This window comes from Panthera leo, chromosome A2 (assembly GCF_018350215.1).
Source record: "Panthera leo isolate Ple1 chromosome A2, P.leo_Ple1_pat1.1, whole genome shotgun sequence".
In the NCBI taxonomy this organism is placed as follows: domain Eukaryota; kingdom Metazoa; phylum Chordata; class Mammalia; order Carnivora; family Felidae; genus Panthera; species Panthera leo.
In genome coordinates, this window is record NC_056680.1 from 21,370,931 (window position 1) to 21,397,708 (window position 26,778).

General features: G+C 44.7%; 1 protein-coding gene across 16 annotated transcripts in view; it reads right to left on the reverse strand.

Moving 5' to 3' along the window:
- The window catches only part of SFMBT1 (Scm like with four mbt domains 1), a 127,984-nt gene extending 106,382 nt beyond the window's left edge, over window positions 1–21,602 (reverse strand). For 6 of the 16 annotated variants that reach the window (XM_042929660.1, XM_042929652.1, XM_042929649.1 and 3 more), the window contains exons 1-2: window positions 20,911–21,161; window positions 9,149–9,221 (exon numbers count right to left, since the gene is read on the reverse strand). The gene's annotated coding sequence lies outside the window, so the exon portion shown is untranslated. Of the gene's footprint in view, window positions 1–9,148; window positions 9,222–19,394; window positions 19,463–19,519; window positions 19,539–19,923; window positions 19,939–20,006; window positions 20,338–20,910; window positions 21,162–21,584 lie in introns of those variants that run through there. The other 10 variants (XM_042929662.1, XM_042929654.1, XM_042929650.1 and 7 more) reach the window with 7 other exon arrangements.
- Between the last annotated feature and the right edge of the window lie 5,176 nt (window positions 21,603–26,778).

Sequence of the window (26,778 nt, forward strand, 5' to 3'; positions counted from 1 at the left end):
ATGTGGGGTTCAATCCCATGACCCTGGGATCATGACCTGAGCCAAAGTCAAGAATCAGACGCTCAAGTGATTCAGCCAACCAAGCGCCTGCAGTGAAGAATTTTAAAACTAGAAGAAATCTGAAAGTCCCATTCCCTTAATTTTTGGATGAAGGCAATAAAGCCTAGATATAAATGAAGCTTGGTCTTTCTTCATGAACCAAAACATAGTTTAACAGTGGATGGCAATATTTCTGAAATATATTTTTACTTTCTTGTATGTTTAAGAGTGAGGGTCCTGAACACATTCTCAGTTTTCCTTGGTAACTCCAGCCTCTCAAAAGAACCCTTATGTCCAGCCCCAAAGTAATGCTGGGCTTTTGCGAACTGCTGCCACCACTATCTCCACTCATAGTCCTCCCTGCTGAAAGGGTCTGCTTTGAACATGAGACTGGAAACTAGTTCAGACCCATTCATAAACAGAAGTGAGACGAGGTAAGAACCAAAGAAGAGAAGTCAGCTTTGGCACACAAGCTTTATAACAATTATTGCCAACACTTAGAAATGGATTTTGCTTGTTAAAGGTGTTGGGCTGTGTTGTGGGAACGAAGCTTGCCCCCAAATGGATGGCTGGAGCAGCGACGTATGTGCAGTCCTTTAGAGAAAGTTCTGCCCCAAAATGTAATTCATCACTCCTAAGAAAGCATAAAGTTTAAAATTATTTAAAGAAAAATTAACTTTTGACCATTAGTACTACAAATATCACCACATATAAAAGCAAATTGCTGGGACCCCTGGGTGGCTCAGTCAGTTAAGCATCGGACTCTTGATTTCAGTTCAGGTCATGATTTCACGGTTTGTGTGTTCAAGCCCCCCATCAGACTGAGACTGCCTGAGGTTCTCTCTCTTTCTCTCTCTCTGCTCTTCCCCACTCGTTCCGTTTCTCTCTCAAAATAAACAAACTTTAAAAACTTAAAAACAGAAAAAAAACCAAATTGCCAAGGTAATATTTACTTCTCAAACAAGCACTTAAAAGTATAAATAGCAGGGCACCTGGGTGGCTTGGTCCGTTAAGCATCCGACCATGATTTCACTGTATGTGGGATGGAGCCCCAAGTCGGACTCTGTGCCGACAGTGCAGAGCCTGCTTGGGATTCTCTCTCTCCCTCTCTGCCCCTTCCCCATGCACATGCTCTCTTACTCTCCTCTCTCTCTCTCTCTCTCTCTCTCTCTCTCTCTCTCTCTCAAAAATATATAAATAAATAAGCAAACACCCAGAAAGTATAAATAGGAAAAGTAACAAGCTTTAACAAACAGGCACTTCTTTTCATCTACAACCTACCCCACCAAAATTCTCTAGTCAGCTGACATAAACTTACATTTGTGGTCCCCTTATTACCATTCTACCGAAACTAGTTTATTTTAAAAATTAATAGGGGCGCCTGGGTGGCGCAGTCGGTTAAGCGTCCGACTTCAGCCAGGTCACGATCTCGCGGTCCATGAGTTCGAGCCCCACGTCGGGCTCTGGGCTGATGGCTCGGAGCCTGGAGCCTGTTTCCGATTCTGTGTGTCCCTCTCTCTCTGCCCCTCCCCCGTTCAGGCTCTGTCTCTCTCTGTCCCAAAAATAAATTAAAAACGTTGAAAAAAAAAAATTAAAAATTAATAATAAAAAAAAAGTTTAAGATTAACCTGTATTGGAAAGGGAAGATTTACAAAATGAGAACCATAAATCGAAACAGTTAAAATGATTCACATATAAGCACTCAACATAATAAGCTCCCTCAGCAATTAAAGAGCAAATACGGGAGCTCAACAGATAACATAAAGTACAAAGTTTGGGGCCCACTAAGGACATAATATAACTCTTGCCAAGCTGCAAGCTCACAGCCAGAGGATGAGTTTTCCCTCCACCCCCATATCCTGACTACTACACACTCCTCCAATTCCAGGTGGGTCCCTGTAGGCCTAAGTTCCAGATGTGAACAGCCCAGGAAACATTAGAGCTAGCTCTTTGCTTCCTCTACTGCTTTCAAAGAGAAAGAGCTAGAAGGAATCTCACCAGGGTTAAAGCTTTTAGGAGGAAACAGCGCTAAAGATAAAGGCTTGGAAAGGGATTTTTAAAGGAAAAGTTCAGGGTTATTTTCTTCTTTACACTGAGCACTTCCTCCATTAAAAAACCAAATAATTTAGTTTATCAGGAAGTCTTACACTAACAATACAATATATGAATAAGTATTCACTGATCACTCATTCCCTGACCTTTCCTCCCACAAAAATGATTTCCCAAAACAATACCCTGTAAGACATCAGCCCCTCCGACACCCCTGCCAAAATACATTCCACGGCAGGCACTCTGTACCTCTTTTGACAGCACTTAAACACCAGCTATTCCGTGGCATGTCTTACCACAGAACCGTAAGCTTCTCCAGGGCAGGGAGCTCACTCCACTTGGCATTCCTGAAACTCCTGACACTAATGCTTCACACTTCATAGCTATTTAGCCATGGTATCATGGTTACCTCTGATTCAGTACTGAGGGGGAAACATACAACTTTCTACGGCAGCAATAACACTCCTGCCACCAGGGAGGAGCACTGCCACCGTCACAAAACAAAGAAATCCGCCTACCTCTGCCTCAGGTACCTCGGACTTGTCCTAGGGTGCGCACTAGCCAATCGGGAGCACCTTTTTCAACAAGAATGAATGGAAGAATCTCAGAGCTCGTTAAAGCAGAGTCCCTGTATAAATGTATCAGGCATTGTCCACAAGTAATTGGCTTGCCCTTCAAATTCTTCAAGTGAAAACATGTCTTCAAGCCACCTGTTCTTTAAGCACTCGATGGTCCAACTCACCAGGCTCTCCTGTGGTCTTACAAAGCCTTTCACAAGATAAAGAATCTGACTAACCTACTGATTTCTATACTTCTCATATCCCTTCTTGTAGGCACCTTTAAAACTTGCTTTCCGACATAGTATCTGATACTGTGTGACACTTTCTTCGCCACAACCCAAGTCTACAAGTCACAGCCTTCTGCCTGCCTCCATAGGTCAGAACTATTCACTAGAACATAAAATAAGTGGCAGAAAGAAGGCCACAGCAGAGCAAACACACTTGGCTCAGGAACATCCAGGGGCACCCTCGGTGGCTGACCATCACTACAGCCAAGAGCAATGACGCTCACAGACCACTAGCACATGCCCACCTGCCCGCCACTGGCTCAGCGTGCACGTCCTCTGAACACAGGACACAGTCACGGGTTAGGACTGTACGAACGCAAAGAGAAAGAATACACTACCAAGAACTGTCACACATGTTTTGAGGAAAGTATTTTAGAAGCAACAGCAGTACACAGAGGAGACACTGATGGGGGTATGAATATGTGCTCTGAGTAGTGTTCTGAAGTGTCATAACTAAGAACTCGGACTACTGGGATATACTGAGTTGAACAGGGTTCAACTACAGAATGCATCAACATTCCAAATTCAGTTTCTTCAGAAATTACTGTACTGGAACCAAAGCATCATGTTTAAAGTTCCTTGCCAAGTAGCTCAAATAAAAATCAACTGGTTTTTATTTTTTAATTTAGGTACATATCTGCCAAACGAGCAAAGGAACACAAATACACTTCCAGAAAGTGATATAATTTGTTAGCCAATCCATGGTGCTGCAATTGTCTCAAAACCAAAAACCAAAACAAATTATCTAAATTTGTAACAAGCAGCATGCACTCAGGGCTTGGACTCTAAAGGCCTGGTCCACACGTCAGCAGCCTATGGACATCTACGGACATCTACAGACGCTTCAGGAACTCAGTCTGCAGCACCTCTCCTGCAGCAGGGAAAGGGGGGAGAGTGGCAGAGCAGGCAGAAGGCCTCTACATGACTCTGCCTCCTACTACGCTTACTCCACTGCACCCACTTCCTCTTTTCTCTGGATTTGGGGGACAGGGACGGGTTGGAGAACATTTTTCTACAGATACACTAACTCAGAAAAAAACTTTAAATATTACAAAGCTCATCTTAATCCAAGCACATTCAGTTTTCATTAATCCATGGTACTGTTTGTAGCATTAAAAAACTGGAAATAACACAAAATGTATACAAATAGGGAACTGGCTGAATAAATTAACATGCATCCTGGGAGCACCTGGCTGGCTCAGTAGGTAGAGCATGCGACTCTTCAGCTTGGGGTCATGAGTTCAAATCCCATGTTGGGCATGAAGCCTGCTTTATTTTTTCTTAAAGAAACATTTTTTCTAACGTTTATTTATTTTTCAGAGAGAAAACGTGTGAAAGCAGAGGAGGAACAGAGAGAGAGGGAGACAGAGGATCTGAAGCGGGCTCTGTGCTGACACTGGAACAGCCTGACATGGGGCTCGAACTCATGAACTGTGAGATCATGACCTGAGCTGAAGTCAGTTGCTTAACCGACTGAACCACCCAGGCGCCCATGAAGCCTACTTTAAAAGAAAAAGAGGAAGAAAAAGAACAAGGTGCATCCAATATAACAGACTCCTAGATAATCATTAAAAGAATGAGGCAGGGGGCGCCTGGGTGGCTCAGTCGGTTAAGTGTTGGACTTCGACTCAGGTCATGATCTCACAGTTCGTGGGTTCAAGCCCCACATCAGACTCTGTGCTGGCGGCTCAGAGCCTGGAGCCTGCTTCAGATTCTGTGTCTCCATCTCTCTCTGCCCCTCCCCCACTTGTGCTCTGTCTCTCAAAGGTGAATAAATGTTAAAAAATAATAATAATATAAAAAAAAGAATGAGGCAGGGCTTTGTGTACTTTGATATACCTCAGATATTTTAAATGAAGGGTACCGGTGCGACTGGGTGGCTCAGTCGGTAAAGCACTAACTCTTGGCTGTGGCTCAGGTCATGCCTGCCGTTAGCACAGAGCCTGCTTAGGATTCTATCTCCCTCTCTCTTTCTCCCTCCTGCTTGCTCTCCATCTCTCTCAAAACAAATAGAAATAAACTTAAAAAAAATAAAAATAAATGAAAAGAGCCCTACCAATTGTTTTTTTTTTTTTTAAGTGGGTAGGGAAATATATGTTTTTATACAAATAGAATTTTTCTGGAAAGAAAAAAGAAAGTAGGAGTAACAGTGGCCTACAGAAGGGACTGAGGGTCTCAGTAAAGGAGTACACTTTTTCACAATTTGAAAATATTTTACTAGGTACACGTATCCCTGTTAAAATTAACAAGTCCTTAAGTCTGTGATCATGATAAAATTAAAGCAATGGAAGAAAAAGTGTTGCTATTAAAAGCAATCTCAGGGCGCCCAGCTGGCTCAGTTGGTAGAGCACGTGAGTCTGATCTCAGGGTTGTGAGTTCAAGCCCCATGTTGGATGTAGAGATTACTCAATGATAAAATCTTAAAAAATAAAAATAATAATATGCAATCTCTTCTTTCTTATCCATCTCTAATTCTTTGCAGAAAAATTTGAATTTATTTAAACAAGTGTGGCGTGGATATACAGAGGTCCACTCTACCTTCCTCCTCCAAAGCCATAGCCAATTTCTTGCCATAATGTTAAAAAAAATTTTTTTTTTTCACTTGCTTCTCAAACCAAGATGCAAAAATCTCCTAAATGTCTGGCTCTAATGTAACCAAAGTTTAAAGGATTCAAATACATTAGTAAGTCCATAACTAAAGTCAGTTACATTTCATATGTTAATATTGTGTTCTAATCAGATTTTATGAGGAAACAGTTTCACCGAAGATCTTCTTATCTCTAAACATACAAAGAACTTTAGAATTTCTGAAGAGTCCAAATTTCCTACTCACCCCAGCAAAAGTCACTTCAGTAAAAAAACTAGAGGGTTTCTCCCTATAGCTTCAAAATTTCCAAAGCTTCTCCAAAGCAGGACTGGGGAGAGGGACTGCAGATAAAGCTTCAGTAAGCATGTCCAACTCTCCTCCACCTCTGCAGATGCCTTCCCTGGCCTCAGGGACCCCAGAGCACCGATTCAGTTAACAACAGTGAGAGGACAGCGGATCCGCTCAGTCTGATCCCGAAGCTCAGCATGGGGCTCACACACCTGCCAGTAACAGGCTCTCATCAGTCAGTCACACCTGGGCAAACGAAGCGGCAGGTGGCACAACCTCACCCCCACACAGAACCAGACTGCTGACCACCTCTACAACTACTACCAGAAAAAGTAAAGCAAATGACTGTAACTGATGCCCTCCAACTGGATTTTTACTAATGGAAATATATTTGTTGAAGACCTATAGATGTGCAGTTACCTTGGAAAAAATACTAAGTTGAAATAATGACAATGAAGTTAAGGAAAGAAATTTTGCTAACCTAAAACATTAACCAAAATAGATACTCTAAGCAGCAAAATGCTGAGTTCTCATGAAAAAAATTCTAAACATCCAGAATTAAACTATATAACACTGTACAAAAATCTCTGGACTCTGGGGGAAAAAATGACTTCCTAGATCATCTACAGGTTGATTGTTTATTCACACCTCCATTTAACATAGATGTATTTGCCATGCACTATCTCAGTAGCAGGCACGCCATGCTGGTTAAAACAGACCCAATTCCTCCTCCTGCACTGCTGGTGGGGATGCCAAATGGTACAGCCAGTGTGGAAAACAGTATGGAGGTTCCTCAAAAAGTTACAAATAGAACTACCCTATGATCCAGCAATTGTACTACTGGGTATTTACCCCCAAAATACAAAAACATTAACTGAAATGGATACATGCACCCCTGTGTTTATTGCAGCATTATTTACAAAAGCCACATTAAGAGAAGCAGCTCAAGTGTTCACTGACTGATGAATGGGTAAAGAAGATGTGGTATGTACATACAATGGAATATTACTCAGCCCTAAAAAAGAATGGAATCTTGCCATTTAGAACATGGATGGAGCTAGAGAGTATTATGCTAAGTGAAATAAGCCAGTCAGAGAAAGACAAATACCATAGGATTTCACTCATATGTGGAATTTAAGAAACAAAACAAACAAGAAAGGGGAAAGAGAGAGAGAGAAAGGGAGAGAGGCAAATCAAGAAACAGACTCTTAACTACAGAGAACTGATAGTCACCAGAGGGGATGGGGTAGGGGATGAGGGAAATAGGTGATGGAGATTAAAGAGGGCACTTGCTGTGATGAGCACCAGGTGTTGTATGGAAGTGTTGAATCACTGTGTTGTGCCCTTGAAATTAATATAGCATTCTGTTAACTACACTGGAATTGAAATTAAAAACCTAATTAAAAAAAAAAAAAGACCCAGTTCCTGTCTTCATAAAGTTTACAATAGTATATACAAGAACAATGCATCAGGGCATTGTCTAGTTCTCCCACAAGGAGCAATAAGGAAAAACATCACTGGAGTAGATTTTAATATTCTCTACAGTGTGCCTTCAAAGCATATACAATAAATTAAATTTTTTAATTTAAATACAAAAGTGAGCTGAAAATAAGATAATTTCATATAGTGATAAATGCCATAAAGAAAACCAAACAGCCATATGAAAGTAGTACCTGGAGTGAAGGTAAGGATATTGAAGCAAGTTTCACCCCTGAGCTGAAGCCCCTATCATCCTATGATGAAAAGGAACTAACTATAATAAACTTGGTGTGCTTGGAGGGACAGAAAAAACATGGGAAAGCAGTGGAAACATGGCAGAGACGGGTAGGGGACAAATCACAAAAGGCATTACAGGCCACAAAAGGAGTTTGGATTTTACTGTAATGACTACGGAAAGTCACTGGCAGGCTCTAAACCTGGGAGTGACAAGATGGAATCTGACTAAACATGATAGCTTCTTGTTTTGCACACAATGCATTTTCGTGGGGAAAGAAATGTTACAGACGATGGTACTGCAATGCTGCCTGTGTGCCTCCATCAGGCGTAGTTACCCACCGCCTGCTCTCTGCTAGGCTGTGCGAGGTACTGATGGGGAGGAAAACACAGTCTCTGACCTTGAGCTCACGTTCTGGTAGAGATGAGAAACACTGAATACATAATTACAACTGTAATATTTGTAAGAGTAGAATACTAGCACATGAGCACCCAGGGTAGTTAATGTGGCCAAGAGCAGTCTAGGAAGGGAGACCTCACACACGACTGGAGTCTTACAGGGCAAGCAGGGATTTCCTCAGTGCATTCCACTCTGCACAACACCCAAGCCACTGGTGGGACAGAAGAAAATGTAGGGGCTGTAAAGGCTCTTTCTTTTAAAGAATATTGTATAGAATTTTTATGGTGGGATGGTGGGGGGGGGGTGTTAACACATAAAACTTGCAACTGTAAGTTCACAGCTATTGCTTAAATAAAATCTTATTAAAAACTTCAAAAGCACAAACTTCCAATTATAAAATAAATTAAGTCCTGGGATGTAACGTACAGCACAGCGATTATAGTTAATAATACTGTATTGCATATATGCTAAGAGAGTAAATCTTAAAAGTCCTCATCACACACACAAAAAAAAGCTTTGTAATTGTGTGTGGTGAAGAATGTTAACTAGACTTGCTGTGGTCATCATCCCCTAACATATACAAATATTGAATCATTGTGTTGCACACCTGAAACCAATACAATGCTGTATGTCAACCATATCTCAATTTTAAAGTTAATTATCTTTTAAAAAGAACTTCAATTATGTGGTGTTCCCGCCACACAAAAATGCAAGTCTACATGTCACTTCAACAAGTGGATCTGTGCTGTGTGTGTGTCTGTGTGTCTGTGTGTTACTCGTCATGAGCTGAGATTAAAAACTTGTTTTATTTTATTTTTTTTAATTTACTTATTTTGAGAGATGAGGCAGAGAGAGAGGGAGAGAGAGAATCCCCAGCAGGCTCCATGCTGTCAGCGCAGAGACCAACGCAGGGCTTGATCCCACGAACTGCGAGATCATGACCTGAGCCAAAATCAAGAGTCAGACACTCAACCAACAGCACCACCCAGGTGCCCCTAAAAATTTTTATTAATACCAACTTTTCTCGCAGCCATTTTTATACTCTCCCCATCTCAAACAAAAACAGGCTTTCATCAAAATTTTCAAAGAAAAAATCCAAATACTCTCCACTTAGATTCAAAAATGATTAACTATTTCCCAATTAGCTTTATCTGTGTATATGTACCTACATGTATGTATACTTCCTGAGCTATCTGGAAGTATTGGAGACATCATGACACCTCACCTCTAAACGCTTCAGCTGCTGTCCCCCAGGAATAAGGGCATTCTCCTATATAATCACAATGTCATTAGCACACCTAAAAAAAAGAAAAAGGAAAAATAATCAACAATTCCTTAATATCATCTACTATCAGGTACCTAGTTTTAAAAATATTTAAGTATGGGGGTGCCTGGGTAGCTCAGTTGGTTAAGCATCCAACTTTGGCTCAGGTCATGATCTCATGGCTTGTGAGTTCAAGCCCCGTGTTGGGCTCTGTGCTGACAGCTCAGAGGCTGGAGCCTGCTTCGGATTCCGTGTCTCCCTCTCTCTCTCTGCCCCTCCCTCACTCATGCTCTGTCTCTCTCAAGAATAAACATTAAAAAAATAATTTAAAAAATTTAAAAAATAAAAATATTTAAGTATGAAGAAAGGGCTTTGTTGAAAACCTTACTGAAGTATTTTAATAAACTGATTAGATTTATTACTTGTATTTCATTATTTTTCATTTTTAAATGTAATAATACTTTATAAAATTTAAGTTAAAAATCAAATATTCAAAAGTCAATTTTTTAATATTAAAAGTGATTATGGTAATTGAATACGGCAAAAAGCATGAAAGTGGTACACGCAAGATTGACATTTCTGAAGTGCTGTGTTAGTGGAAGGACACTCTAGACAGAGGGACATCCATGGAAAAGGATTTGCAGAAGAGCAGGGTCTCGGTGCAGCTGGGAGCAGGGGGAAGCATGTGAGAGAGAGGGAGATGAGTGGGACAGGTCACACAAGAGGAGCTCTTCGAAGATTCTGCATGCTTTCCGGAGGAGTTTGGACTTCATCCCTACTGGCAGTGAGAGTTCTCCATGATAAAATCAAATTTGTTTAGAGAGCTCTATCTGGCCACAGTGTCAGATTAACTGGAGAGCAGGGAAGATGGGGGGACCATTTGGAGTCAATAGAACAATGTTTACATTTTTCACTACAAATACTTAACATTTTAGTAACACTGTGGGTTGAATAAACCTGCTATACTGGTCAAGGGACAAAACAAAAACAGTAAAATTAAACTAAGTTTATCTTGAATGTTCATGTTATAGAAATGCAGCTTTAAAGACAGAAAAGTACAGTCAGAAGAGACATGTAAATTTTGAAAGAAGCCGTTGGGCACTTCTGAAGGTTTCAGCATTTAAGGAGCTGGCTCTTTTAATACCCAGTTTCACTTTCCAAAGTGGCTTTCCGTTTTCTTGGCAGATTCATCACTGGCACTAATTTTATGTTTATCAGTCACAATTAAAAATTTCCAAAGGAAAACCAATGGGAAAGAGGTGGGTGCAAAACATAAAGCGATTTTCAAATACACAGAGTGCCCTCAGGGCAGTACTAGAAGTAACTGCAGAAGCTCCCTGTACAGAGTCCAGGCGCTGGATGCCAAATCTGCCCAGAGGAGGAGGAGGGGGGGGGGGGAAAGGGGGAGGAGGGGGGAGGGAAAGGAGGGAGGAGGAGGGGGAAGGATGGAGAGGGGAGGGGGAGGAGGGAGTAGGAGGGGGGAGGATGGAGGAGGGGGAGGAAGAAGAGGAGGGGGAGGAAGAAGAGGAGGGGGAGGAAGGAGAGGAGTGGAGAGGAGGTGGGAGGGGGAGGAAGGAGAGGAGTGGGGAGGAGGTGGGAGGGGGAGGAAGGAGAGGAGTGGGGAGGAGGTGGGAGGGGGAGGAAGGAGAGAAGTGGGGAGGAGGTGGGAGGGGGAGGAAGGCGAGGAGTGGGGAGGAGGTGGGAGGGGGAGGAGGAGGGCAGCCCTGGGAGGCTGGCTAAGCAACAGGGCAGGATGGGATGCTAGCCCTTTACTCCCTTCCCCCAGGAGACCTCTAGTTTTATTTAGGTTACATATCAGGCTTCCTAGAAAGATTTCATTTGAACAAAGGGTTCCATAGCTTTAAAAACGTTTGAAAGCTAACAAGTCTGAATTGCATGAACGTTCTTAAGTCAGAGGCTGGTAACTGAAGAAGACTGAGTTCCACAGGAGAGCTGCCGCACGATGAAACAAACACCATTACTACCATCGCTGAGGAGGAACGTAGAGAAGGAGATCTCGGCAGACAGGCCTACTGGAAGAGTAGCAGCTTTGGAGTAGAATAAGGAATTGTTTTGGACCTGTGCCTTTTGAGGGACCAGTGGGGCATTCAAATTGGAAAGGTCCAGACAGTAAAGGACATGTGGATACAAAGCTTAACAGAAAGGTTTAAGAGGGCTAGGTGGTCTAAACGTGGATGTATCCACCAAAAGAGCTGTAAACAGAGAAACAAGGGTGGGTCTGAAAAGGTCATGGAAGGCAAAAAGAAAAGGGTCTTCCTCAAGACAGGACCCTGTGGGGCCATCCACACACAGGGCCACTTTAGGAGGAGACCCTGAATTTGCAATAGCCTGTGTCCGATAACAGAGAGGGCACAGGCTAGACTGGTTAGAAATGGTTTTCTACAAAGCAGAGGCTACAGAAGGGCAAGGGGGTAAGAGTAAGGGTACTGGCTAGGAAGCAAGTGAAAGACTGGACAATGGGTCCAGATCTGAAGGGGCTGGAACTCAGAGAAAAAGGAGATCACAATGAGATGGGGGCGTATGGAAGCCTCCTGAGGAGGCTGTAGAAAAACACCACACCAGAATCTAAGATTTCACTAGTAGAGGTATTCTGGAAAGAGCTCCTTTTAGACATGTTAATAGGAAGCCAAGATGAGGGTAAAGACTGGGCGGGGACATTGGGACAAGGTCTTCAGAACCCTGTAGTGCCTTAAGGCCCTGGGTCTGGCAGCAGGAGTCATGCAACCCTCCTCAAGCACTCATTGCAAAAAAGGGAGATCCACCCTACAAGGGAAGGCCACAAGAGCCCACCCAACTCTCCATTCCCTTGTCATGCCCACTACTGGCAACCGGATCTGACAACTGAGTCATTTAAAGCTGCTCTCAGTTCACCCTGGAGACCCTACGTGCCCCTTAAGGAAAAAGCACCCTCCCACCCCTGTAACATCTAGGAGCAGATCTGTTTCCCAATTTATGTACAATGTTATTTGTATTAATAATAAAAACTATGTACATTTTAAATGTAAATATAACTCATCATTGAAGACTGGGAAACCAGCTTTAAAAAGGAAACAAAATGGGGGGCGCCTGGGTGGCTCAGTTGGTTGGGCGTCCGACTTCGGCTCAGGTCATGATCTCGCGGTCCGTGGGTTTGAGCCCTGCGTCGGGCTCTGTGCGGACAGCTCAGGGCCTGGAGCCTGTTTCGGATTCTGTGTCTCCCTCTTTCTCTGACCCTTCCCTGTTCATGCTCTCTCTCTCTCTCTGTCTCAAAAATAAATAAATGTTAAAAAAAATTTTTTTAAAAAGGAAACAAAATGGAAATAATAAACATTAATTACATTGAGAAGTTGAGGGGTTCAAATATCATAAATGACCATAATCACAACAACAAAACACTCAAAGTTTTTCAAATTTCTACCTTTAGTTACCAGACTACCTACTCCTGCCCATTTTGCTCAATAATAAAAATGAAAACGAATAAAAAGGAAACTATACTCCTGGAAAGAACACCTATCTAATTTTTTTTTTTAAAAAAGGAAAGGATGGGGCGCCTGGCTGGCTGGGTTGGTAGAGCATATGACTCGATCTCAGGGTTGTGAGTTCAGGCCCCGTGTTGGGCAGGAAGCTCACTTAAAAAAGAAAAAAAAAAAAAAAAGAATGTCTAACAGTTTACTCACAAACACCAATGTTTATTTTAAAAAATTAACAAAATGACTCTGGTGTATAAATTGGGCTTTTCAAAATATCTAACTGACAATTCAGGAGCACCAATGACCCACAATAGGGAGAGAATGGTGTAAAAGAGGTGCTCACTAGTGTCCTAGGGACGGTATCTGTCAAAGAAACTGACACATTCAGAAAAACCTTACTAACTCTAGGAAGCAACTAACCACTCTGATTTCCTTAAGAACTGAGCAGTAAGTTAAGGCACCAAAAAAAAAAAAAAAAGAAAAGAAAAGAAAAGAAAAGAAAAGAAAAGAAAAGAAAAGAAAAGAAATCAGGCTTCATGCCATTGTCAATTTTTCAAGGGTTTCAAGAAAGATAATCAAAAGCAGCCTTGTCAAGAAGGCAGTCATAGGAGCGGTGATCAAGAAATGCCCCAAAGTATCTGCCCTTTTCCAGTAACAGAGTATTCAGTAGACTCACCCATGTTTACTACACTAATACAGGCATTTAAACATTAAGAGTTAAAACAACAATGAAAGAAAAAATGTACAGCTCTTTAGCCATTCTGAAAGTGCTAACTGTTCAACGTGTAATCCTTAATTCTGTCAAACCTGCTTTCCCTCTATGACTGGATATCTGTATTTCACAAATGCAAAGTTAAAGTAATACAATAAATTTAAAATATAAAGCATTATTTATGTAGTAATATTATTAAGTAGATTATTGAGCCTCTTTAAAAACTCACTAGTTTTCCATGAATACAGAAATGAGATGTTAAATATGGCAAAACCTCAACTAACCGGAACAGCTGGTCAATGAGTCACTGACTAATCATGCCTCTCAGATAGCTGAAGGCCTATTTACAACTTTGAATACGCAAACTTTTTTGGTTAACTGTTCTGGATAGATGTTTTGACCCAGACCTACATTGTGAACACGTGATTACGCGGTAAGATGTAATCCTAAGACACACAAGGCTCTCTGTTCCACCCAAGTGAGACCCCAGACTGTAGCAACCCCTGCTTCTACACTTTCCCGTCTTCTACACCGTTGGCACAGTCTGCTTCCATCCGTCTCTGGCATCCCAATAACCAAGTATGTCAGGACCTGGTTCTCCCAGCTCTGCCGGCAACCTACAGAGTTCTTCCACGCAAGATAAACGAGTCCTAGTGTAGAAATCTAGAGGTTTCTGTGACCTCTATTTTACATGCTGTGAAAATACATTTTTAAAAATGTACTTCCTCAAAAAGAAATTCTGATGCACATGCTACAGTACCTATGGATGACCCTCAAGGACACTATGCGGAAACAAGCCATTCACGAGAGGACAAAAACAGTATGATTCCACATATATGAAGTAGCCAGAGTAGCCAAGTTCATAAGAGGGAAAATAGAATCGTGTTTGCTAGGGCCTGGCAGGGAAAGGGAAACGGGAGTTACTGTCAGTGGGCTCGGACTTTCAGTTTGGGAAACGTTCTAGAAATGGATAGTGGTGACAACTGCCTGCACAACATCGTGAATGTATTTAACGCCACTGAATTGTACACTTCAAAATTGTTCTCTCTCTCTCTCTCTCTCTAAAGAAAATTTTTTTAAAAAAAGGGAGCACCTGAGTGGCTCAGTACGTTAAGTGTCCAACTTTGGTTCAGGTCATGATCTCATGGTTTGTGGGTTTAAGCCCCGTGTCGAGCTCTGTGCTGACAGCTCAGAGCCTGGAGCCTGCTTCAGATTCTGTGTCTCCCTCTGTCTCTGCCCCTCCCCCACTCGCACTCTCTCTCAAAAATAAACATTAAAAAAAAAAGTAAACAAATAAAATGGTGAATTTGGGAGCACCTCGGTGGCTCATTAGCTTGAGCGTCTGATGTCAGCCCAGGTCATGATCTCATGGTTAGTAAGTTCAAGGCCCACACCAGGCTCACTACTGACAGCACAGAGCCCACTTTGGGTCCTCTGTTCCCCTCCCTCTCTGCCCCTCCCTCACTTGTGCACATGTTCTCTCAAAAATAAACATTAAAAAAAAAATAAAATGGTAAATTTTATGTTATGTATATTTTACAAGCAAAATAATTAAAAATTTTAAATATAATGAAGATTTACTTCCTCACTGTGTTCACTATGTTCTAGACAGGTGACATGCTAAGTGATTCTGTGTCTTCTTCATTCAATTACCCCAAGGAAGTTATTTATTTACACACAAGCAAAAATGGGCCAAAATGGTACCTTAAAATTATGATTCCAAATTACCATATATTGTTTTTCACATGGAGAAAGCATGCTTTACAGGAAATGACCCATTAGAAAGACCACTAGTAAAAATTCAGAGCCAGAAAGCACTCTAATGTGGGCAACAAACAGATGGGAAAAGAATGCAAAACTAGCGGTAGCTCATAGGTAGCCTTACCACTGAGGAGATGCTACACAGCGACCACCTCAAATGTTTTTTTAAAACTCTGCAGGAGGGGGACACCCGAGTGGCTCAGTCAGTTGAGTCGGACTTCAGTTTAGATCATAATCCCACGGTTTGTGGGTTCAAGCCCCACATTGGGCTCTCAGCCATCAGCACAGAGCCCACTTCAGATCCTGTCTCCCTCTCTCTGTCCCTCCCCAGCTCGCGCTCTCTCTCCTTCTCTCAAAATTAAAAAAATGTAAAAGGAAAAAACTATCCAGGGTAACAGAGTGCCTGGATGGCTCAGTGGGTTAAGCGCCCAACTCTTGATTTCAGCTCAGGTCATGATCTTACAGTTCATAGGATGGAGCCTTGCGTCAGACTCTGCACTGACAGTGTGGAGCCTGCTTGGGATTCTGTCTCTCCCTCTCTTTCTCTCTCTCTGCCCCTCTCATACGTGCTCTCGCTCTCTCTCATAAATAAATAAATGGAAAAAAAAAAAAAAAAACTATTCAGGGGCACCTGCGTGGTTCAGTTGGTTGAGCCTCCCCAACTCTTGATCTTGGCTCAGCTCTTTGATCTCAGCTCCTTCCCTGCTTGTGCAGTCTTTCTCTGTCTCTCAAAATAAATAAATAAACTTTTAAAAAATTAAAACAAAACTATTCAGTGTAAAAAAAATAATTTGGAATCCAAATCAAAATATTTGTTGGTTAACACTGTCAACTGAACGTCAGCATCAGAAACTCTTGAGGTATTTTAGTAGTTGCTAAAGTTCTCTGCCCGTCCGTCTCATGTTGTCACTCCAAGTACGTTAACTATCTTGCACTTGCAACTGCCGACAAACCACCTTCCATCTCTCATCTAAGACCCTCTCCAAACGTCATCTCAGACTAAAACCAACTTTCCCAGACCAAACAGATACTCTGAACTGCCCTATGCCAAATCGGTTTAGCAACTAACCTTTCTCAAGATTAAGCAAAAGTGTCAAAAAGAAACCTACACACAACACGGTTAGAAATGCCACCTCATAGCCTCTCCCTGCACAGCCAAATGCCTGACTCTGATGGTACCAAACTTTCAAACCACAAAGTTCAGTACTTAGTATCTTTTAGCACAACATAAAGACTACATCTTTTGTTTTTTAATTACACTCTTGAGTGATCACCTAAAGACTAAGAGACCTCAATAAGGTTAAAAACATCCTCTTGGATAAGAGACTAGAAATTAATTATATACAAATCTTCAGGTGCCTCTGAATTACAGGCAAAGGTTTACATCCAAACTTGTTAAAACTTCTGCAGTGAAGTCATAATTTTTCTATTAATAACTTGTCTTTGTTCTTATTCTCTCTCCCACTTTTGTAAAATTTAAAAATGAACTGGCAACAACCTGACCACATCCTTTTTATTTTAAATCATTTCCAATGGGGCTAGTACCACTTGAAGAAACAGAATCCTATCAAAATCCCACTCCCTGAAGTATAATGGTTCAAAATCTCCCCATAACCAAAATCCCCAGAGACCTTCGCCCAATTTAACAACTATGTATGGGGAGAAATATTGTTTCAATTGCAAAGCATCCCAGTTAGGTAACAAATGCTACTTACAGAAAGATAACTGCCCGCCCTAACAAAGCTACACCATTTACTGATCATGTGCTTTTTATGTACAAAAATATTTGGCATTCAAAATACCTGCCTACAGGGGCGCCTGGGTGGCTCAGTCGGTTAAGCGGCCGACTTCGGCTCAGGTCATGATCTCGCAGTCCGTGAGTTCGAGCCCCGCGTCGGGCTCTGTGCTGACAGCTGGGAGCCTGGAGCCTGTTTCAGAGTCTGTGTCTCCCTCTCTCTGACCCTCCCCCGTTCATGCTCTGTCTCTCTCTGTCTCAAAAATAAATAAACGTTAAAAAAAATTAAAAAAAAAAAACAAAAAAAAAAACCAAAATACCTGCCTACATAATGGTCTGCTTTTTGGATCATATTCATTTATTTAACATGAGCATAACATGAAGTCTTAATAAAAAGGCCAATGAAGTTTTGAGAGTTCACCTGTTCTATAGACTTTAAAGTCAAACGATGTCTGTATCCATACCCTCGTTCTGTAGCTAAGCCCAGTCTATCACCACTGTGAAAGCAAAAGTACCCTACAGAAGCAGCAAGTTACGGACAGGAAAACCATTTTTAAAGAGAAAAATTAAAATTCAAAGGAACAAATATTAAAAGGGGAAATGACCTTTCCTATGTATTTTGTTTCTCATTTTGCATCTTTAGTTGCAACTCTCAAAATTTAACAAGGTTTAAGTTAAACAGTTGATCATGTAAAAGCTAAGAAATCTCTAAAAAAAAAAAAAAAGGCATACACACAACCAGTGGATCAATTACTAAGTGATGAATTACTGTCTTAACTAATGATGCTATGAATCTTGGAGTAGAGTAACCAAACCTAGCTTAGCTGTTGGCTAGTTAACTGACTGGCTGGCTTAGTCACAGAAAACAATTATTCAGCGAAATCCATTTCACAAAAGAAAATCTTTTTCTTTTAAGTTTATTTTTTTGAGAGAGTGCTCGCGCAGGCACAAGTGGGAGAGGGGAAGACAGGGAGGGAGAGGGAGAATCCCAAGCAGGCTCCTCATTATCAGCATAGAGCCACATGCGGGGCTTAAACTCACAAACCTCAAGATCATCACCTGAGCCAAAGTCAGATGCTTAACTGACTGAGCCACCCAGAAATCCCCAAGAAAATCTTTGAACTTAGTGGACTATGCCCCATACATCACTACCACAGGCCTTAGGCAGTTCCCAACTTTGTATCACAAAGACATCCTTGCAATAAAAAACACAGGCCATTGTGAAGAATCGACAAGAATTCACTTACAACTTCTAACTCCTCTCCTTCAGAAGCAGAAACAAGAAAATGTACAGGAATATATTAAAAGGCATTTGGGAAGAGTAAGCAAATTGCTGAAGTACTTGCTTCAGTGAAAAAACAAAACAAAACAAAAACTTCCTAGATGGCTAATACAAAAAGGTATCCTAATCATGTTGAAATAAAAAAAATAATCACACTTGACATAATTTTTAGTTACCTTTTGTTTTTGCTTTCATCACTAAAGTTTTAATGACTGGATAAGCCAGGCGAATATCCTGCATATATAAATCAAGTTAATTGCTGTCATTTAAAAGGTTGTTAAAGCTTTATGCCCACATTCTTTAATTCACTGAACTTTAAAAAATCAATTTTCATTCAATTTTCTCAGCAAATTGTAGGCTTTAAGGAACTGATTCATCTACTAACACCTTAAACACTTACTTGTTGGGAAAGTTCATGATCCATCCTCCAAGCCTACTATCTAGAAATACCTCAGTATTCCAAAAATGGGAAGTAACACACTGATACTGGGCCTGTGACCACAAGGATGCCCAACAACCACAGATCCAAATCTGCAAAGCCCTGCTTCAGCTGAAAAGTGGCCTTCTAACTAAGAAGTTTCCTGGGTCAGAATTTTTTGTTATTCTAGGTAGTAACAACCATTAAGAATTTTTATAAAAGCATTTAGGGTCATGGCAAAAATGACCATAACTCCAGATTTACACACCTGCTGTCCTTTAGCTTAGTATCACCCTCACCCTCAAAAGGGTTCTGTTATGAAGCAAAACGCACTAGTGATGCCAGAAGTCAGAACTGTGGTGTCCCCTTAGGGAGAGGGTACATTCCTCTCTTACTCATGAGAGGAATGTAAAGGGAGCCCATTGGGAGGCTGAAAATTCTGTGAATCTTGATCTGAGTGTGGTTATCAGGGCATATGCATATGCATTTAAGGTCTTACTGTAAATCAGACCTCAATTTAAAAAAATTAAATAGAAATTTTTAGAACACGCTGAATAAATATGTAAATGTCTGTGTTCAAATAATAAGTGATATAAAATAATCCTAGGTGTAGCAACTAAGATGTTTTTTCCAAATGTATTTTGATAAAGATGTATATTTATTGTGAGCACTTTAATGTAAAACCGGTCAAAACACAGACCATGATTTTTTTAATCTCTCATTTTAAAAAGTTGCCAAATTTGAGATCTGAAAGCATGCAGAAAGATGACCTATTCATCCTCTGATTTTGCGAATAAGGAAAACCAAATCTTGAGGGTAAGAACCATACCGAGATAAGGCAGCTAGTCAATGACAACAGTAGTAACAGAACTGTTTCCTGATCTTGAGCCACTCCCGTTTCCACCAGGCCGTTACTTTTGTGACACTGTAAACAAATATGAACTCTGGATCTACCTGTGGCCTAGAAGGATTCAACATAGCCTTCAAAATAGCAGACCAACAGGCCCCAAAGTGTATACACAAAGACACGCTCATCTTCCTCCTCTCAAGACAGTTGGCAAAGGATTGATCATATTTTCAGGCAAGCATTTTTCTTGTGATGCAATCAAGTGTGACATCTTTAAAATGTGGTTCAAGAGGAAAAGGTATATGCAGGGATTGGCAAAATCCATCCTATTTCCTTTCAAATCTCTTTGATGGTTACTTGGTTCAGAATACTATGTCACTAGGTAGGACTCATGAAAACATCACTTGGGGCCGTTCAGGAGCACGGCTTGGAGTGACCCGCTGGGAAAAACCCTCACTGAACAAAAATCTTGTCTCTGCCTTGGGTGTCCTACCCAGCTCCCTGCACATACCAACACTTGCAGGTGACCTGTGCCTTACAGCTTAGTTTTAGAGCCCAGCGAAGAGCTGACATCTTGCTAAAAACTTAACATACATCCTTTCCGCGGGAATTTATTTCTGTTCTCACAAGGCGTTTCTGCTCCCCACAGAGCAGGCCTTGCTTCTCAGGACTCTCTGCTCGCCTCTCCACAGCCTCTTCTTCACGGTTTAAAACGAGACTTTAAGAACAGAAATCGAAACGGTCACGGCCCTCCCGAGCGAGCGGGTCCGGCTGGGGTCGGGCGGCGGGTGCCCGGCGAGCCCACTGCCAGCTCGCGCGCGGCGCCAGGGAGGCCCGACGCACTCCACCACGCCGGCCCGAAGCAACCGGTTGCGGGGCCGCTAGACGCTCCGCAGCAGCGCAGCGGCCACCTCGGCCCTCGGAAGTTCGGACCGCCGCGAGGGCAGCACATCCCCGGCCTCAGCTGCGGGTTCGCGCCCCGGCCCCAGAGCGAGCCCGGGGGGCGGGTCCGCGGGGGCTCGGCGGGCGGGAGCGCGGGACGCGCGGGGAGGGGCGCGCGGCGGGCCCAGAGCGCCGGGGAACTTGGGCGCCCGCCGGTGCCGCCGCCCGGCCACTTTCCTTTCACGCCCCCGGGGCTGCCGCGCGCCGCGCCGCCCTCCCGGGGCCGCCAGCCGCCGCGGCCGCTCGCCGCCGCGGCGAGGCGCCCAGGCGCGCTCCTGCAACCCGGCCGGCCGGCGCGCGGGGCCGCGGGGGCGCGCGAGGCCGCGCGCGGGCGCCGTGCTGCCCCCCCCCGCCCCGCCCCCGCCCCCAACGTGCCGCCGCCGCCCGTTGGCGCCTCAGCCGGCGCGCCCGCCGCCCGCCGGCTGAGGCGGTTTTTCGTTGGCAAAGTTGCGCGGCCCCCTCGAGGGGGGCGCCGCGCGGTCCCCCGCCCCAGCTCCGCCGCCGCCCCTTCAGGCCGCCGCGCGGGAAGGCCCAGCTGGCGGCCCCGCTTTTTTACCTGCCGGGAGTTTTCGCGCGCGCCCTCGCTCGATCGCTGGCTTTTCCCTCCTCTCGCGCCCGTTTTCTTTCTTTCTTTCCTTCTTTTCGCTTCCCCGCGCGGGCGCTTTTTCCGCTCGCGCCGCCCGCGCTCGCCCGCTCGCGCCCTCCTTCCTGCTGGGCTCGGCGGAGCGGGGCGGCCGGCAGCTCTCCCCGCCCCCCTCCACCCGCGCTCCGGCGGAGGCGGCGGCGGCGGCGGCGCTCCGCGCTCCGACTCATTCCAATATGGCACGGGTGCAGGGCGCATGCGCCCGCGCCCCCCCCCCCCCCCCCACCATTCCGCGCTCCTCCCGGCAGCCCGCGCCCCTCGCGCCGTGCGCGTGGCGCCCCCGGGCCGGGCCTCCCCGAGCCGGCCCGCAAGTCTTCCAACCCGGCTGGGGCCGCGCGGGATGCGAGGCGTTAGGGGAGTGAGGGGCCGGGGTCGGGCGCCGCCGGCTACCCCCGCCCCTCGTGCCCCGAGTCACAACTTGCCACGGACATCCCCGAGGCCGTGGCGTGGGGCACGCGGCGGAGCCTCCGGCCCCCGACGGCGCGGCGACCCCGTGCGGTCGGGCCCCGAAAGGGAGACGCGCCCCGGGACCAAGCACCCACCCTATCCCTTCTCCGACCCACGAGGGAAGGGCCCTCGAGTCTCACCTCCGGCTGTGCAGGGAGCCCAGTGGTGTCCGCGGGTCGGTCCTGGCGCCCGGGCCGGACGAAGCGCGCCGCTGTCGTCCGCACGTGACCGCCTCCGGCAAGATGGCATTAGCGGAGGAACGGACGGAGCCGCCACCGATCCCAGATGTGCGCGCGTGTCGCAGCGGGAGAGGGCTGCGTCCACCCGCCTGGCCCACGTCGGGAATCTGGTGCGTCCTTCCGAGACCTGGAAGGGCACCCAAGTGCCCCTGGTCTACGAAGTCGGCCCCGGGCCCCCAGGCGCACTGGGTTTCTCCAGGCTTCCGCAGGAGGCGCCCTGTAAATCCGAGTTTTCCAGCCGCTCGGGGCCCCAGCGAGGGGGCACAAGACGGCTGCCGAATTCGGGCAGGAGAGCTGGGGGCCCGGGGTTGGAACAGAAGCTTAAAGGTGGCTGCAAGCCGGCCCCGCAACCCGAGGTGCCCACAGGCTGTTGTGTTCTCCGAGCTCGCCCCTTCCCCAGTGAGCGCAGATGCCCGTGGGACAACCATACCCCTCCCCTTCTGCTGTGGAAAGTTCCCTCCGGAAGGAGTCTACATGCCGCAGAGACCCAGGAGTGTCCGGACTCCCGAGCCCAGGGAGAAGGTCTCGGACAGGGCGCTGATGTCTTCTACCTTTCAGGAAGGAGGAGGCGCCCCCACTGCAAGAACGAGGTTTGAGGTGCCAAACGCGGGCTCAGGCCACTTCCCGCTGACCTCACTACCGTGCTGGGAAATATTACCCCACTTTACAAACTTGCCCAAAGTCCCGCTGCTGGCTGGATTTGAATCCAGATTTTTTTTAACCACCACTTGAAAGACAGCTGACAACCAGAGAAAGAAAAATGTACAAATAAAGTATCCATAATACTAGGGAAAGCATAAAACCTTCCATCTATATACATGTCTTTACATAGTTGCAAGCAACCACACATTTTCTTTTGTGTGTGTTACTGCCACTTAACATTTTCTTTTGTTCTTGGTTCATTCTTAAAGTGTGCAGGTATCCTCATCCATTCACTCAGTCTCCTAATATGGTATATTTGGATTCTTTACCATTGTTTGCTAATATGTCCTCTCATTCTGCACTTGGGACAAATTCCTGGCAGTTGAGTAAGCAGGTACAAGGCAGAGGGGTTTTGGTCCACAGTGCCCCAGAACTTTTGCAAAGAGTTGCAAGGCTCATGCTACTACTGCCTCCCAGGAACGAGCGGTAAGAGGCATAATACACATCTCTAAGCAGTTGGTACCACCCTTTTTTTCTCCTGCTTTACTAGTGTCTGTCAGTAGTTCAAGGTTACTTTAGCCTTTCTTAGATGACTTTAAAAATGTTATTTTTCTCATCATTTACTATTCATTCTCCTTTCTGTGAATGATTGTTCATATCCATTCATCAGCTGGCAGACTTGAGCCTCTTCTAACTTTGAATAAGCATTTTTTATATTATCAATATTATTCCTGTATCATCAGTGATGCAAGTATTTCCTAGTCTGTTTTTTTTGTCTTATTTTAATGTTCAATCTGTCATTCTTGTCCTTTTTTATTTTATTGCTTGAATGCTAACAAATTGAGCTTTCTTCCATCCATCTGATGGTCCATTTTCTGCTAGTTTTCTAAAATCTCATTTTATACTTAATTCTTTGACGACTATCCATCCCAAGTTTATTTTGCTGTGTGAAGTAAAATATGGACTCAACTCCCCACCATCATCACCAGGTTTTATTGCTTATGCAGTCAGCACTTATTAAATATTTCCCCCCTGCCCTTTGTTTAGTAAAATCTGATTGGGTCAATCTGTTTCTGAATTCTTCATTTCTTTTCACAGACCTCACTTTGAGCAGATACCATATGGATCTAACTATTGGTTCTTTAGAATAGGTTCTAACATCTAACAGGGCGGGCTATATTGCCCTTCATAGAATTTTCTGTTATGTAGAATATCACTTGGTAACCATACTGGTGTCTGTGTCCATATACATTCTAGTTAACATATAGGGATTAAGAATGCTGGTTTTGAAGACGGTACCATCCAGATCCAACACTTGCAGCCCTGTGACCTTGACAAATTACTTATCCCATCTAGGCCTAGGGGATATATAAAATGGGGATAAAAGTAATCCCTGCTTCACAAGCTCAATGCCAGGCACATAGTAAATGCTCAGTAAATGTCAGCTGTTGTTACTGATATTTTTAGTTCTAAAAAACCTGAGGTTTTTGCATGGAGTTGCATTAAACCTATGAATTAATTTAAACAGATTAAATATCCTATAAAGTTTCATCTTCCCAACCAGGACATGTGCTATCTTTCGATTTATTTGAAAAATTGAAAACTCAGAAACGAGGTTCTTTGTTGACTCCTGCCTCCTCCCACTTCATGACCTCTGAGGAAGAAGAAGAGAGGAGAGCCACAAAGAAGACTTAAAACCTACCACTGGAGAGTCTCCCTTGTGCCCGGCTGGTGTGGGTATGGGTGTGGGCGCACATGCACAAAATCTCCTTTAACCCTTCACCATCCCTCAGGGTAGATCATGGTGTTCCCTGTGGACAAAGAGCAAACCGGGAACTTCCAGGTCACTCTTAGAGGCAGAGCTAGGCCACTAACCAGGGACACCAGCTCTTCAACCGCTCTGCTGCTTGGAATTTCAGGTGGGAATCATGCACAGAAGGGGCAGCCCCCAGCAGAGCTGGGAGAAAACTAACTTCTGGTCATGGCACACCCTGGCCTAAAAACCTCCCAGGGATTTCCATTGCACTTTGAATAAGTCCAAAAGACTGACTTTGGCCTATGAGCCTGGCCCTGCCCACCCTCCAACCTTACCAGTCACCACTCATCTGCCTTGCTTGCTGAGGTTCAGCTGTGCTCATCTCCTTTCCACCCCATAAGTATGCCAAGCTCCTTCCCACCACAGGGCCCTTGCACACACCGTTTCCAATGTCTGGTACACTCTTTTCTCCTCCTGCACCCACCTTCACATAGCTGGTACCCTCCCATTGTTCCAGTATCTGTTTAACAAGGTGGTCTCCTCAGAGAAGACTTCCCTACCTATCCCACATAAACAGGTTCTCTCTCTCTTCTCACCCTCCCTCCCTCCTAGTTTTTTCTTTACAATTGGTATTTATAATTTACCTCTGTATTTGTCATTTGTTTGGCTTCTGTCACCTTGTCTAATCCCATAGACAGATCTCAGTCCCCCTGAGGGCAGAGATGAATCTAGCCCTTTCCCTGACAGGCAGTGGGTGGCTGAGAGGCTTACTCCCACATCAGCCAGCAGCATCTAAGACCAGAGGTTGGCACACCCATGAGGCATCTTGGCCATTCCTAACACTGTCTCTACTTCAAACTGGCTCTGTGGGGTAGAGGTTATTCCTCCCATTCCCACTGACCAAGGACTGAGTGCTTCTCTGCTCTCTGTGGGTGTGTATCCACCCAGGGCCTTGTTTTGAATGAGAACATGAGGGCCAGGTCTGGACCCTGGGAACCAACAGAGCCCTCAACCGGGGCTTGGGGCTGTATTCAACCCCAGAAAAACTTAATTAAGTTCCAAAGCCTGCCAGGCCCTCCTGTCAGGAACCAGCAGTCCTCCATTGCTACTGGGCAGCCAGTACCCTTTAATCAGCCCAAGTGAGACAAGTCACATAATGACTCCCTGTGGCTAATTACCCAGGTGATCAAGTGATTACCACCACCAAGTAACTGCTCACATCATGCCACTCTCCACGGAGGCCTGGTCCACTTGCTGGGCCTGCTGCCCTGGGGGCACAGGCTACTGCCATATGTTCCCCCAACACCTGCCCTGATCCGCCTCCATGTTTTAGCTCCTGCAAACACCCCCACCAGGGTTCCTCTCTCCTAGCCTGTGTTGGCATGGAAAAAGCAGTGTGCTTGGAGGCAGACAGCTCAGGGTCAAGTCCAGATTTAGTAGTCACTGCTTCTTTATGGGACTTTCTTTACGGGAGCTTTCACCTCTCTGGACCTCAGTTTCCTTATCTCTGTAAAATGGGGATGAAGCCACCCGTCTGCCTGGGTCCTGAGAATCCAAGGACATAATGTTTGTAAATGTTCTTTGCAAACCATAAAGCACAACAGAATTGTGAGAAATAATTGGCCTAGCCCCAAAGCCACCTCCTCCAGGAGGCCTCTCAAGATCTCTCCATTTCTTTCTCTGTCTGCCTAAGTCACTTAGCTTGTTTCTCCCCAGTTGCCTATCCTGGGAAAGGCACAGGCCTCAGGACTCCATTTTCCATCCTTGAGCACTACAAGCCCAAGGCTATGTTACACTCATTCCCAGGGGGCCCTCTCTGCCTCCACACCCCTCTTTTCTCAATTGATGGGGGAAAATAAATTAATGAGCACAATGTTCTCAATTTTATATTATTGGGTCCTGCATTTTGTTAAGCCTTTTTGCACCTTCAACTTCTTATCTATTAATGAGAGCTCACAGATACCAAAGGGCTGGGGGTGGGGGTGGGGGGTGGGCATCAAGGACACTCAGCAATGCAAAGGCAACAGGGCTGGAGTTTCTCTTTGGGGTGGCAAAATGTTCTAAAATTCGATACAGTGATGGCTGCACAACTTCATCATACACTAAAAAAACGCAAAATTGTACACCTTAAAAGGGCGAATTTTATGGTATGTGACTAGGACCTCAATCAAAAAATTGTATGAGAGGAGCACCTGGCTGGCTCAGTTGGTAGAACATCTGACTCTTGATCTCAGGGTCATAAGTTCAAGCCCCACAGTGGACAGAAAGCTTACTTTAAAAAAAATTATGAGGGGCACCTGGGTGGCTCAGTCAGTTGAGGATCTGATTTCGGCTCAGGTCATGATCTCGTGGTTCCTGGGTGCCAGCCCTGCATCGGGCTCTGTGCCGACAGCAAGGAGCATGGAGCCTGCTTCAAATTCTATGTCTCCCTCTCTCACTGCCCCTCTCCCCACTCTCTTTCTCAAAAATAAATAAACAGTAAAAAGATTTTAATGTATGAGAAAAATCTACGAGACAGTCTATAGTGACTGTCACAGCGGACATAAACTGGTAACTCTTGGGTCAGATGTGACCTATGTGGTACATTGCTTGGACAGCACAGTGAGGTTGTTCACAATATTCTTTTTTTTTTTTTTTTTTAGGTATACTTTGCATATAATAAAATGTACCCATTTTATAGGTGTACAGTTCTCTGAG